The following is a 15,540-nucleotide window of genomic DNA, read 5'->3' on the forward strand; positions in this document are numbered from 1 at the left end:
CAACAAGGTTGCAGTATTTTTTTAATCAACGAAGGTGTTTTGCTTTACTGCTGACCGAGCCAAAATACACACACTGAGAAGAGTCAAAAAGAATCTCTGGAATGCACTGTTTAGTCTAAAGAAGACATTTATTATATCACTTCGCAAGGCTCGTGAAGAAAGGTCAGTATAACCGAAAGTGTACTTTTAAAATGTGCAACAATAAAGTGAGAACATGCACAAAGAATCTTCAACCTATAAACAGCAAATATATACATGCAAAGATACAAAAACCTACATATATATATATGTTCGATGGCATGTGTAGCTGCAGATACACATGCTGTGCACATCCTGCCATCTGGTGTTGGGCTTGGAGTGTTACAAGTTGTTTTTCTTCAAAGAAGTCTTTTCGAGTCACGAGATCGAGGGACTCCTCCCATTTCGGCTCCATTGCGCATGGGCGTCGACTCCATCTTAGATTGTTTTTTTTCCGCCATCGGGTTCGGACGTGTTCCTTTTCGCTCCCTGTTTCGGTTCATAAAGTTAGTTAGAATCTCGGAAAATTCGTCGGTATTGTTTGCGTTCGGTATCGGGTTAGTTACAACAGATCGACATCGACTTTTGAAGAGCTCCGGTGGCCCATCGGGGTTTTTTCGATCCCCCGTCGGGGCCTGGTCACCCCGGCCACGTGTCTCTTCAAGGCTGATGGAACGGACCCCATTCCGCTTCTGCCCAAAATGTCATAACAAGTATCCATATACAGATCAGCATCTGGTCTGTAACTTGTGTCTGTCTCCAGAGCACAAGGAGGATACCTGTGAAGCCTGTTGAGCGTTTCGGTCGAGGAAGACATTAAGAGACCGAAGAGCGAGAAGACTGCAGATGGCGTCGGCGCCGACAGGACAAGGGCATTTCGAGGAGGAAGAAGAAACCTTCTCCATCCAGGAATCGGACTCGGATGAGCTCGATCCCGAAGAAACGCCGAAAACCGTGAGTAAGACGTTGAAACATAAAACTCACGAGAAGACAACAAAAGCCCAGGGGACGCCACCGCCAACAGGCCATGGCTTAACCCGAAAAATAGGTGACCGATCATTGGCACCGAAAAAGGGCATGCATGTGGCGAAGTCATCCGACTCCGGTTGAGATACCGCCACACAACAATCTTGAGCCCGAGACAGCGGCTCCGAGCAGATTCGGCACCGAGACAGTGGCACCGAAATGGTTCGGCACCGAGACACCACGACGCCGAAAATAAAGAAGGTTTCCTTGGAGCCCAAAAAGGCGACCGAAAAGATTTCGATTCCGAAACATCCAGCCTCGGAACCGAAAACAGGTTCCTACACAGAGGAACAGGGATTGTCCTCCCAGATGCAAGGACATAAGTTCGGAGAGGAACTTGAATCTGTTGAGCCAGACTACACTCAAAGAAGGCTCCACATTCAAAAAGACACGGGGAAGATAAGCACTCTTCCCCCAATTAGGATGAAAAGAAGACTTGCCTTTCAAGAAAAGGACAAGCAGCCACAGGCAAAGGTGGCAAGACAAACAACTCCACCACCATCTCCACCACCATCAATGCACACATCACCGGTAGCCACTCCACCACTGATGCAATCCCCGACTCATACTGCAATGAGTCAAGATGATCCTGATGCATGGGACCTTTATGATGCTCCTGTATCAGATAACAGCCCAGACTGTTACCCTGCGAGGCCGTCGTCACCTGAAGACAGTACATCCTACATGCAGGTGGTCTCAAGGGCAGCTGCGTTTCATAACGTTACCTTGCATTCAGAACCAATTGAGGATGACTTTTTGTTTAATACACTCTCCTCCACTCATAGCCAATACCAAAGCTTACCTATGCTCCCGGGAATGCTAAAACATTCCAAACAAATATTTCAGGATCCTGTAAAAGGCAGAGCCATAACTCCAAGGGTGGAGAAGAAGTACAAGCCACCACCAACAGACCCTGTTTATATTACGCAGCAATTAACACCAGATTCTGTGGTTGTTGGGGCAGCTCGCAAGAGAGCAAACTCTCATACATCGGGAGAGGCACCACCTCCAGACAAGGAGAGTCGCAAATTCGATGCTGCGGGTAAAAGAGTTGCAGCACAAGCAGCAAACCAATGGCGTATTGCCAATTCACAAGCACTTTTGGCAAGATACGATAGAGCTCACTGGGACGAAATACAGCATTTCATAGAACACTTACCCAAAGAGTTCCAGAAAAGGGCACAACAAGTGGTAGAAGAAGGACAAAGTATCTCCAATAATCAGATACGGTCATCAATGGACGCAGCAGATACGGCTGCAAGGACAGTAAATACTGCAATAACGATAAGGAGACACGCATGGTTGCGTACGTCAGGATTCAAACCGGAAATACAACAAGCCGTGCTGAATATGCCCTTTAATGAACAGCAGTTGTTTGGGCCGGATGTCGACACTGCTATTGAAAAACTCAAAAAAGATACTGATACCGCAAAAGCCATGGGCGCACTCTACTCCCCACAAAGCAGAGGGACATTTCGCAAAACACAATTTAGGGGAGGGTTTCGAGGTCAACCTACAGAGGCCACAACCTCACAAGCAAGGCCCACTTATCAAAGCCAATATCACCGGGGAAGTTTTCGGGGGCAATATAGAGGGGGACAATTCCAAAAAAATAGAGGGAAGTTCCAAAGCCCCAAAACCCCTCAAAACAAACAGTGACTTCCAAGTCACACATCCCCAACACATAACAACTGTGGGGGGGAGACTAAGCCAATTTTACAAACATTGGGAGGAGATAACAACAGACACTTGGGTACTGGCAATTATCCAGCATGGTTATTGCATAGAATTTCTCAAATTCCCTCCAAACGTCCCACCGAAAACACACAATATGTCAAAACAACATATACATCTTCTAGGACTAGAAGTTCAGGCATTGCTACTAAAAGAAGCAATAGAATTAGTACCAAAACACCAGAAAGGAACAGGAGTTTACTCTCTGTACTTTCTCATACCCAAAAAAGACAGGAGTCTGAGACCTATATTAGATCTCCGAACATTAAATACCTACATCAAATCAGATCACTTTCACATGGTGACATTACAAGACGTAATCCCACTACTCAAACAACAAGACTACATGACAACACTAGACCTAAAGGATGCATATTTCCATATACCGATACATCCTTCACACAGAAAGTACTTAAGGTTTGTATTCCAAGGGATACATTATCAATTCAAGGTGTTGCCATTCGGAATAACAACTGCGCCAAGAGTTTTTACAAAGTGCCTGGCAGTCGTAGCTGCACATATCAGAAGGCAGCAAATACATGTGTTCCCGTACCTAGACGATTGGTTAATCAAAACCAACACGCTAGAAAAGTGTTCACAACACACAAAGTATGTCATAGAAACCCTCCACAAACAAGGTTTCTCAATCAACTACACAAAGTCACACCTTCTGCCGTGTCAAACACAGCAATACTTAGGGGCGACAATCAACACAGCAAAAGGGATTGCCACTCCAAGTCCACAAAGGGTTCAGGCATTTCACAATGTAATACAGGCCATGTATCCAAAACAAAAAATACTAGTCAAAATGGTGATGAAACTCCTAGGCATGATGTCCTCATGCATAGCCACTGTCCCAAACGCAAGGTTGCACATGCGGCCCTTACAACAGTGCCTAGCATCACAGTGGTCACAGGCACGGGGTCAACTTCTAGATCTGGTGTTGGTAGACCGCCAAACATACCTCGCTTCAATAGTGGAACAGTATAAATTTAAACAAAGGGCGGCCTTTCCAAGACCCAGTGCCACAATATGTAATAACGACAGATGCCTCCATGATAGGGTGGGGAGCACACCTCAATCAATACAGCATCCAAGGACAATGGGACACTCACCAAAAACAGTTTCACATAAATCACTTAGAACTATTGGCAGTATTTCTAGCGCTGAAAGCATTTCAACCCATAATAAGCCACAAACACATTCTTGTTAAAACAGACAACATGACAACAATGTATTACCTAAACAAACAGGGAGGGACACACTCAACACAGTTGTGTCTCCTGGCACAGAGAATATGGCATTGGGCGATTCACAACCACATTCGCCTAATAGCACAATTTATTCCAGGAATTCAGAATCAGTTAGCAGACAATCTCTCTCGGGATCACCAACAGATCCACGAATGGGAGATTCACCCCCAAATACTGAATACTTACTTCCAGTGTTGGGGAACACCACAAATAGATCTATTTGCAACAAAGGAAAACGCAAAATGCCAAAACTTCGCATCCAGGTACCCACAAGATCAGTCTCAGGGCAATGCGTTATGGATGAGTTGGTCAGGGATATTTGCTTACGCTTTTCCCCCTCTCCCACTCCTTCCATATCTAGTAAACAAGTTGAGTCAAAACAAACTCAAACTCATACTAATAGCGCCAACATGGGCAAGACAACCTTGGGACACAGCACTACTAGACCTCTTAGTAATGCCTCATGTCAAACTACCAAACATACCAGATCTGTTAACGAAACACAAACAACAGATCAGACACCGAAATCCAGCATCGCTGAATCTAGCAATCTGGCTCCTGAAGTCCTAGAGTTCGGACACTTAGACCTTACATATGAATGTATGGAGGTCATAAAACAAGCTAGGAAACCTACCACTAGACATTGCTATGCAAATAAGTGGAAAAGATTTGTTTATTACTGCCATAATAATCAAATTCAACCCTTACACGCATCTGCCAAAGACATCGTAGAATACTTACTACATTTGCAAAAGTCAAAGCTAGCTTTTTCTTCCATTAAGATACATCTTACAGCAATTTCAGCTTACCTGCAAATTACGCACTCAACTTCTCTATTTAGGATACCAGTCATAAAAGCATTTATGGAAGGTCTAAAGAGAATTATACCACCAAGAACACCACCAGTTCCTTCATGGAACCTCAACATTGTCTTAACACGACTCATGTGTCCACCTTTTGAGCCCATGCACTCTTGTGAAATGCAATACTTAACATGAAAAGTTGCATTTTTAATTGCCATCACATCTTTAAGAAGAGTAAGTGAGATTCAAGCATTTACCATACAAGAACCATTTATTCAAATACACAAGCATAAAGTAGTTCTACGGACAAATCTTAATTTTTTTACCAAAAGTCATATCACCGTTCCACTTAAATCAAACAGTAGAATTACCAGTGTTCTTCCCACAGCCAGACTCTGTAGCTGAAAGAGCACTACATACATTAGACATCAAAAGAGCGTTAATGTACTACATTGACAGAACAAAACTAATTCGAAAAACAAAACAATTATTTATTGCTTTCCAAAAACCTCATACAGGAAATCCAATTTCTAAACAAGGCATTGCTAGATGGATAGTTAAGTGCATTCAAACCTGTTATCTTAAAGCAAAAAGAGAACTGCCTATTACACCAAAGGCACACTCAACTAGAAAGAAAGGTGCTACCATGGCCTTTCTAGGAAATATTCCAATGACCGAAATATGTAAGGCAGCTACATGGTCTACGCCTCATACATTTACCAAACACTACTGTGTAGATGTGCTAACGGCACAACAAGCCACAGTAGGCCAAGCAGCACTATGAACATTGTTTCAAACAACTTCAACTCCTACAGGCTGAACCACCGCTTTTGGGGAGATAACTGCTTACTAGTCTATGCACAGCATGTGTATCTGCAGCTACACATGCCATTGAACGGAAAATGTCACTTACCCAGTGTACATCTGTTCGTGGCATTAGTCGCTGCAGATTCACATGCTCCCATCCGCCTCCCTGGGAGCCTGTAGCCGTTTAGAAGTTGATCTTGAACATCTGTATATTTGTAAATATATTACTTTAAACTACATTATGTACATACGTATTCACTCCATTGCATGGGCACTATTACTAGCATATACAACTCCTACCTCACCCTCTGCGGGGAAAACAATCTAAGATGGAGTCGACGCCCATGCGCAATGGAGCCGAAATGGGAGGAGTCCCTCGATCTTGTGACTCGAAAAGACTTCTTAAAAAAAAAAAAACTTGTAACACTCCGAGCCCAACACCAGATGGCGGGATGTGCACAGCATGTGAATCTGCAGCGACTAATGCCACGAACAGATGTACACTGGGTAAGTGACATTTTCCATTCATACGCAATGCAAAGCAAATAATTAGTGAAAATTCATCACCGTAGGGCCTATCTGGTGCTTCATCCTTCTCATGATGGTGGTCCGGATCGACATGCCTGTCGGCATGGACAGACTCACTGGGCCTATGCGATGCATGGCGTTCTTGGCATCCGCAACTGAGAGCGTTCACCCACCAGTCCGCAGGCCATCATACAGAGGTGCAGATAGATCTGATATGGCTACTGGCAGTGGATCTCCTGGCCTTGATTTTGGTCCAGATTCTCAACTGTGCTGTCTTCGATCGCGCTCCCATCCTGATGAGTTGGGGCGCCCCCACACAGACCCAGCACCCAATGTGTTGCTTTAGTGCATGGTACTTGAAAGACCCTCAGTGATTTGAATTTATAGACCAAGAACTGGGAAACTATTTCAAGGAGAACTCTGGGTCAGTGGTGTCTGCGGTGACCTCTGGGTGGCCAGCAAGTTCTCCTTGAAGGGTGTTAACAAGGGATATGTCAGACAGCAGGAAGCCCGGCAACCTGAGCGGATAACTGAATTTGAGGGCAGGATAGAGGACCTGAAGCGTTGGGTTCGGCGGTCAGACGAGGAGAGCTGGGGAGACAACTGGGGCTCTCATTCACAGAGTTCCAGCAGGTGTCCTTTGCGGAGGCTAGATAGTGATGGCAGGCCTCGATCCAGTAGGTGTATGAGCTGGGTGACAAGACCGGGAAGCTGCTATATTGATTGGTGACCCACGATGTCTCAGCTCGGTGGCACCGCTCATCAGAGACCAGACGGTTTCTATATAGGAGGAGCTACAGGTGATCTCCCACACCTTTGCCTCCTTTTATAAATGTTCTTTAGCACAGGTCCCTGTAGGGGGCTGGCCTGGTTTGTAGAGGGTACCTTGGGGGCTTACACCTTATACCAGGTCCACTTATCCCTTATTAGTGAAGTAGTAGTGTTCTAGGAGCTTAGGCTGATAGAGGTAGCTATAGCAGAGCAGCTTAGGCTGAACTAGGAGACATGCAAAGCTCATGCAATACCACTTATAGTTACACAGTACTTTATACACAATACTCCTTCTGGAGGTAAGTATTACACACAATATGTATACTAGACACCAAAATTAGACACGTAATTAGTCATAGAACAGTGCAAACAGGAAATGCTATAGAGTGCAATGGGAGGAAATTGGTCTAGGGGCAACACAAACCATATACTAAGAAAGTGGAATGCAAATCACAAATTTCCCCCTAGACAAGTGTAGTGTGTGCGGAATCGCTGGAAGAGTAAGAATACAGTAAAGGTAAGTAAATTATCCCACCCCAGAGCCCAGAAAAGCAGGAGTAAAGTACTGCAAGTTTCCTTAGGACACACTACACCTTGTGATATGGATATTGCAGTAACCAACCAAGTCTGCAAACAACAACTGCTGGATTCATGGACCTGAAGACCTGCAAAAGAAGGGGACCAAGTCCAGAAGTCGAAAGAAGTTCCAGGAACGACAGGAGCCCCTGCCAACCCAGAAGAGGGTGCAAAAGAAGAGTCCCAAGTTGGATGAAGACTGCAGGAATGCACCCTAGGAAAATGCCAGCGGGTTCATGCATGATGCAAAATATGTCCCACGACGTGAAGATGGATGCAGATGTGATTTCGTGTTGGATGTCGCCAACAAGCCTTGGTTACGAGAAATATGCGTTTTGCGTCAAAATGGTGTGGCTGGACCCAGGAGGGACCTGGGGGCCTCAACTCTGTGTGAGGAGGAAGAGGGGGCTCTCAGCACTTTAGAGAGCCTTCAGGATGCCAGACAGCACACACAGGAGTCCCAGGACATGGGGGCAAAGGAGGTGCAAAATGCGGTTGGTGCAGCACAACAAAGGAAGGTCCCACGCCACCGGAGAACAACTCAGCGAGTTGAGCGTCGCAGGATGGAATGCTGGGGACCTGGGCCAGGCTGTGCACAAAGGAATTTTGCAAATAGTGCACAGAGGCCTCAGGAGCCTCTTAGGGAAGGCAACGTCTTACCTCCTCCAAATTGCGTCAGCAGGACCTCAGGACAGGCCATCTCGATGGGGTCCACCCTCTGTGTCCTTAGGAGCATGCTTGTCACTGTGAGATGAGTCCAAGGGTACTGGCCTTCGTCTTAGAAGGTGCCTGCGTGAGCAGGGGAGTAACTCCGTCACCGCACAGGAGATTTTTTCAGTCCTTCTGGTGCAGGATGAAGACAGGGAGTCCCCAGAGCATATACACTGTGGAAGCTGTTGCAGTTGCTGGCTGGAGCTGAAGTTGCAGAAGCAAAGTATCCCTTGTGGATATTTTGTTGCTGTTACAGCGGTTCCTGGAGCAGGCTGCGGTTGATCCGAGGTTAGAGGATAAAGTATTAGTTACAGAGGATTCCTGTAGGAAACTTTTAAGCAGAATAAAAAAAAATCTAGCTATCGCGTCAAGAATTTTAGATTCTATTAAGGACACGGAGGCGAGGATTATGCTTTCTCTTAACTTTACTGTCAAACACAGCAGCCAATAAAAACAACAATTTTTTAAAACTACAAATCCCATGAGCCTTAGCCCACCAATCATGGCACGATACTATCCATAAATAGCATGAACTCTATAGTCCTTCCTCTTTCTTCGCGAAAAACAGTTCAAACATGCGTTAACTTGCAGAACTTGATAACAAATTCTTTCCAGATCTCTGTAACGAACACCAGACGTTGGAAAATAACCGCATTAACAATGCTTCGCTGAAGGCCTTCATGAAGTCGTGCTGGATGTTCCTGAGTGAAACAAAACAATCATCTAATATCGGATATATCATGGGAGGGTACTTAATTCACGTTTTAAATTAAGACAATTAATCATTACCATATTAATGACATAAAATGACAATGAAGCCTTTATCACATTAATGATATAAATGTATCAATTGGGTGGGATAATCCTCGCCTCCGTGTCCTTAATAGAATCTAAAATTCTTGACGCGATAGCTAGAAAATTTGTAATTCTATGTCAGGACCGGAGGCTTCGGATTATGCTAGTTCAAAGTCTATTTACTACTTCCGACACTACATCCACAATGGGTTTGTGATAGAAAACCTTAAAAGTGGAATCGTTTGACCAATCAGCTGCAGCCATGATGTCTTCAAGTCTGGCTCCTGTCGCAAAGGCTTTGGAGGCCATAGCTCCTCTAACCGAATGAGCCCCAAAAACACTTATGTCAATGCCGGATTCGGCTAGTAACCATTTGACCCAACGGGCTAAGGTTGCTGCAGTGACAGGATTAAACGGTTTTTGTAAGGAAATCAACAACTGTCCCGAAACATTCTGTCTGAATTCTCGTGTGACATCCTCATAACTCTTTAAACACTGAACAACACATAGTTTCTTATTATGCGGAAAAGATGGATATGAAATACATTTGGATGAAGTTTTCGTACGTCTAGAAATGGAAAAAGATACTCCATTAGGAGTGAATACTCTACCTGATAAATCCAGAGCTTTAACATCTGAGACCCTTCTGCAGGAGAGCAAACATAAAAGCATAGTCAATTTTGCGGATAGTTGTTTGCGAGATAGACCGTCATTATCCGGCCAGTTTCTAAGGAAACGTAAAATAATGTTAACATCCCACAAGGAGGTATACTTTGGTTGTGGGGGTTTTACCATACGGATGCCTCTAAGCAGTTTGCAAATCAAGGGATGTTCTCCTACCGGTTTCCCTTGGATGTGGGGATGACCTGCTTAAAGAGCTGAACGACAATTGTTAATTGTCCTATAAGCCAAACACTGAGAGGCCAACTCTGACAAAAAATTGGCTATGACATGAATCTCTGACCCCAAGGGATCCACACTCCTTGTATCGCATCAACGTATCCACTTCTTCCAGGCCTGTTCGTATCTTTTCTGAGTGGAGGGGGCCCAAGATTGGGATAAGAAAAACAATGCTGAGTCCGAAACTCCAGGCACTTGCCATCGTCTCCTGAAAGTCTCCAGGCCATCAGGGTTAACAGTCCCTGTAGGACTAGTGGATGAAAACCGTTCGATGGATCTGACAGAAGGTCCACCGACCACGGGATCTTCACCGGAAAGTCGCATGACTGGTTCATTGCGGAAGGGAACCATGGTTGAGCACTCCACCAGGGGGTCACTAGAATGATTTCCGAGCGTTGGCGACGCACTTGTGCCAGGACGCGAGGAATCATCACAAAAGGAGGGACGGCATAGAGAATATCCCTCGGCCATAACTGCATGAATGCGTCCGTCCCCCTCGCTTGAGGATCCGGCCTCCAACTGAAGAAACAAGGGACCTGGCTGTTCAATCGGGATGCAAATAAATCTATCTGACATGTCCCCCAACGAAGTTGGAGAGCTTGGAAAATGATCCGCTTGAGCCTCCAATCGCTGCCATCCCGAAGGAAACGAGAGTTCCAGTCTGCTGTCGTATTGGTAATGCCCGGAATGTATTCCGCTATTACCGAAATTTTCTGGTTGAGGCAAAAGTGCCAGAATTCTTTCGCTATCTCCGCCAGGAGGCGGGATCTGGTCCCTCCTAGGCGATTGATGAATCTGACTGCGGAGACATTGTCCATCCGCAGGAGAATGCAGCAATGAGCCCGGCGGGGAGCCAAGGATTTGATGGCGAACGATCCTGCCAGGAGTTCCAGGCATTTGATGTGGTAAGATAGTTCCCCCGGGGACCAACGGCCTGTCTCCACCTGGCCGCAACGTGCTCCCCAGCCCCAACGGCTGGCATCCGATTCGATCACTACATCCGGGTTGGAAGGGAAAATCGCTCTGCCCTTCCATGCATCCATGTGGTCTAACCACCATGTTATCTCCGTCTTGGCTTCCTCCGAGAGGGGAACTAACTCTGAATATTGAAGACCTTTTTGAAGGTGGAGAATCTTCAATCTCTGAAGGGCTCTGTAGTGCAGAGGCCCCGGGAAAATTGCCTGAATAGATGAGGCTAAAAGGCCGACAAGTCGGGCTAGTGTCCTCAACAATATAGTCGGAGAGGCAAGTGCTCTCCTCAATTCTTTCTTGATTAGATTCCTTTTGGTGATCGGGAGAATTAGTAATGATGCTAGAGAGTCTATCTGAAACCCCAGAAACTCCATATTCTGTGAAGGAATCAGATTGGACTTCTCTGAATTTAGGATAAACCTGAGGTCCTGGAGTAACTTTATTGTCCAATTGAGGTGAGTCAGCACCAGATCTCTGTCCTGGGCCATGATGAGAATATCGTCCAGGTAAATAATTAGGCGCACTCCTCGTTCTCTTAGATATTGCACCACTGGGCGAAGGAGTTTGGTGAAACACCAGGGCGCTGAGGAGAGGCCGAAAGGGAGCACCTTGAATTCGAACCACTGGGATTCCCATTGGAATTGTAGGAACCGTCTGTGAGGTGCAAAAATTGGGACTGAGAGGTAGGCGTCTTTGAGGTCTAGCCGTACCATCCAGTCTTTGTCCCTTAAAAGATCCCTGAGAAGGTGGATGCCCTCCATCTTGAAATGGCGATACACCATCCAGGAATTGAAATGTTTTAGGTTTAGGACCAGTCTGGATCCGCCGCCCTTCTTTTGTACCAAGAAGATAGTGCTGGCGAAACCTCGAGGGTGAGGTGAGGATTCCACCACTGCCCCTTTTTGAATGAGAGAGATAATCTCCTCCTTTATGAATTTGCGATCTGCGCGGGGAAAAAAGGAGAGGCATAGGGGGGCTCGTTTGCTTTCGGGGGGCGTAAAACTCTAGCTGAAAGCCCTGAACTGACTGAGTAATGGATTCCCAAGCCGGGAGAAACAGTTGAATTCTGCCCCCCAATATGACTTCTGAGGGAAGAATAATTCTCACCTGAGTTTGTGCTGTCTTGAATGGAGTTACCTCCACGATATCCTCTTGAGTTTCTACCTCGTCCCCTGTAGCGATTGGGGTAGAAGTTGCCTTGGTTTGAGTAGTTTCCTCTGTTACCTTGGGAGGCATATCTCGGGGCCTGATATCTTCGGCCTGGCGCTCGACCCCTGAAGCGTCCGGCCCGTATAAAAAGAGCATTATTGAATACCTTTTTGATGTTAGATTGGGCCTTATCAAGGGCTGTGAATGTAGCTACGTATTTGTTCAAATTGGAAATACATTTATCTCCGAAGAGCATTCCGTTAGCCGCTCATCCGGCTTCGTTAATGGCCAACTCGGCGAGCTTTGGGTCTAAACGAATGAGGAAAGATAGTCTGCGCTCCGTTGACATGGCGCAGTTTGCGTTGCCCAGGAGGCAGATTGTTCTCTGGGTCCATTGAAGTATTGCTTCCGTATCCAAGGGGGTTTCGGTTTCTTTGGATTCTACGGCTAAATCCAGTATTTTTGTTAGTGGACCGGACATGTCTAATAATTTGTCCTGGCAACCTTTCCAGGCACGGTCTAGACCCTTTTTTGGGTCCTTGGTGAATTTCCGGAGAAAAGTCCCCATGTTAGGATCCAGTTCTGGTGTGTCTGCCACTTTGCCTGGGAGGGAGGGGCGGGGGCACTCTGATCTAAGAGTGTTGCGTACCTCTTTCTCAAAGCTTCTGCGTAGTCTGTCCTGGACGTAACTCGCCACCTCTTGGTGAGGAACCCACTCAGTAGAGCGAGGGTGAATGATATCTTCTGGAGAGAATAAGAGGTTCTTGCCTTGCAGGGTGTCATCTTTGGGTGTATTATGCTTCGCCTTGTGCTGCTTTTTGTGCGGTTGAGGATCAGTTTGTGAGTCCTCCGAATCCGATCTTGAGGAAGAGGGATCGTGATAACTGGATTGGGAAGATGGTTGTACAGGATTGAAAGGCGAAGATTGAGGGGGAAGAAAACCTCCATACGCATGGTCACGCAACACGGAGGTTGCCATTTGTGACAAAATTTCTGCAGAAGAGATGCCACCTGAGCATTGCGGTTTAAGACCCAACACTTCACCGAAATCCCCGGTTTGTAGGCGAGGTTGTTGGCTACTCTTGCCCAAAAATTATCTTCTAGCGAAGTTAGACAGAGGTTGGGTAAATGGCTTGAGGGCCTGGATTAGCGCCCAATTCACAGAGTCTTGCACATGGAAACCCAGTGCTTCCACCAGTCTTTCCTCCATATGATGTTCCGAGGATGCCTCTTGCAGTTCGTCATACTGCTCTTCCTCATTGGCGTAGTACGCCATCCTAAAATATGTATGTATGTCTTTGATAGGAGGAGTTGACAGGGGGGAGCAAAAACCCTGAGCAGGTGTATACATTTTTTATTTATCCGGTAAAAGAGCTTTAAAGTGGAGGGAGCCACCTGCAAAACTTCAGTCTTATAATAGTATTTGTAAAATTTAAAATATGCCCCCTGAGCCAAGCTCTATAAGTATTATTTCAGCCCCTACGGGCGCTCTGAGGCCGATTCCACAAGAAAATTGCCGCTCGCGTACTCGCGCCGCAAAGAAGCCGGTCAGAATCCTCCGATCGGCTCAATGCGCGCGCTCGCACGCATGGGCATCGAGAGAGGACTGCGTCCTCTGAACGAGCGAGCGCTCGTTCGTACGGCCTGCTCCCGCTCCACACCGGTGGGATTGTAATGTTGAGGGGCCACTAAGCAAGCGGAGCCGAAGCTCCGGAGTTACTAAGAAAACGGTAAAATCAAATAATTCTGACGCTCGCGCTAACAATATTTACCCATTAAAAATCGCACATGGCATTAGAGCGGAGCGAAGCTCCGGATCGTTAAAAAAGAATAGAGAGCAAGTTATTGCTAAGCGCGCTGCCTTACTTCTTTATACTATAACAACAAAACATTTGAGCGTTTCGCGCGTGACTTAACTGGCTGCTAGAGCAGCAAAGAAAGAGGAAGGACTATAGAGTTCATGCTATTTATGGACAGTATCGTGCCATGATTGGTGGGCTAAGGCTCATGGGATTTGTAGTTATAAAAAATTGTTCTTTTTATTTTATTGGCTGCTGTGTTTGACAGTAAAGTTAAGAGAAAGCATAATCCGAAGCCTCCGGTCCTGACATAGAATCTGAAGAGAACCCACAGGAGAGACCCTAAATAGCCCTGAGAGGGGGATTGGCTACCTTATCAGGTAAGGATCTATCAGGAGGGGTCTCTGACGTCACCTGCCGGCACTGGCCACTCAGACCCCTCAAGAGTGCCTCCAACCTTGCAAAGCAAGATGGCTGAAGTCTGGGACACACTGGAGGAGCTCTGGGCACCACCCCTAAGGTGGTGATGGACAGGGGAGTGGTCACTCCCCTTTCCTTTGCCCAGTTTTGCGCCAGAGCGGGGACAAGGGGTCCCTGAACCGGTGTAAACTGGCTTATGCAAAGAGGGCACCATCTGTGCCCTTCAAAGCATTTCCAGAGACTAGGGGAGGCTACCCCCTCCCCAGCCTGTAACACCTATTTCCAAAGGGAGAGGGTGCAGCACCCTGCTCCCAAAGGAAATGCTTTGTTCTGCCTTCCTGGGACTGAGCTGCTCAGACCCCCAGGAGGGCAGAACCCTGTCTGGGAGGTGGCAGCAGCTGTAGCTGCAGTTCAAGCCTCAGAGAGCTGGTATGGCAGTACTGGGGGTCCATAGTGGAGCCTCCAGGATGCATGGAATTGGCTCCCCAATACCAGATTTGGAATGAGGGACAATTCCATGATCTTAGACATGTTACATGGCCATGTGCGGAGTTACCATTGTGAAGCTACATATTGGTATTGACCTATATGTAGTGCACGCATGTAATAGCACTCACAAAGTCCTGGGAAATGGCCCGGAACTGTGTGGGGGCACCCTTGCTAGTGGAAGGGTGCCCTCGCACTTAGTAACTTTGCACCTAACCTTCAGCAAGTGAAGGTTAGACATATAGGTGATTTATAAGTTACTTAAGTGCAGGGAAAATGGGCGTGAAATTTTGTGTGCACTATTTCATGCAGGCTGCAATGGCAGGCCTGTGGAAGGGTTTGTCTGAGCTCCTTATGGGTGGCAAAAGAAATGCTGCAGCCCATATGGATCTCCTAGAACCCCAATGCCCTGGATACCTAGGTACCATATACTAGGAACTTATAAGGGGGTCCAGTGTGCCAAATTAAATTGGTAAATGAAGTCACTAGCCTACAGTGTCAAGTTTAAAAGCAGAGAGGGCATAAGCACTGAGGTTCTGTTTAGCAGAGCTCAGTGACACAGTCAAGCACTACTGACAACACATACATTAGGCCACAAACTATGAGCACTGGGGTCCTGACCAGCAGGATCCCAGTGAGACAGGCAAAAACATACTGACATACAGGTGAAAATGGTGCGTAACATGCAAGCAAGATGATACTTTCCTACCCCCCCCCCCCAAAAAAAAAAAAAAAAAGGGACAATAAGGCTAACCTTGCCCAGATGAGTCTTCATTGTCTAAGCGGAAAGAT

At 46.4% G+C, this 15,540-nt stretch overlaps 1 protein-coding gene across 3 annotated transcripts in view; it reads left to right on the plus strand.

Annotated features, from left to right (window-relative positions):
• The window catches only part of PLEKHB2 (pleckstrin homology domain containing B2), a 676,701-nt gene that overhangs the window by 89,464 nt on the left and 571,697 nt on the right, over positions 1-15,540 (plus strand). The window lies entirely within an intron of this gene.

Source organism: Pleurodeles waltl, chromosome 11 (assembly GCF_031143425.1).
Source record: "Pleurodeles waltl isolate 20211129_DDA chromosome 11, aPleWal1.hap1.20221129, whole genome shotgun sequence".
Taxonomy (NCBI): domain Eukaryota; kingdom Metazoa; phylum Chordata; class Amphibia; order Caudata; family Salamandridae; genus Pleurodeles; species Pleurodeles waltl.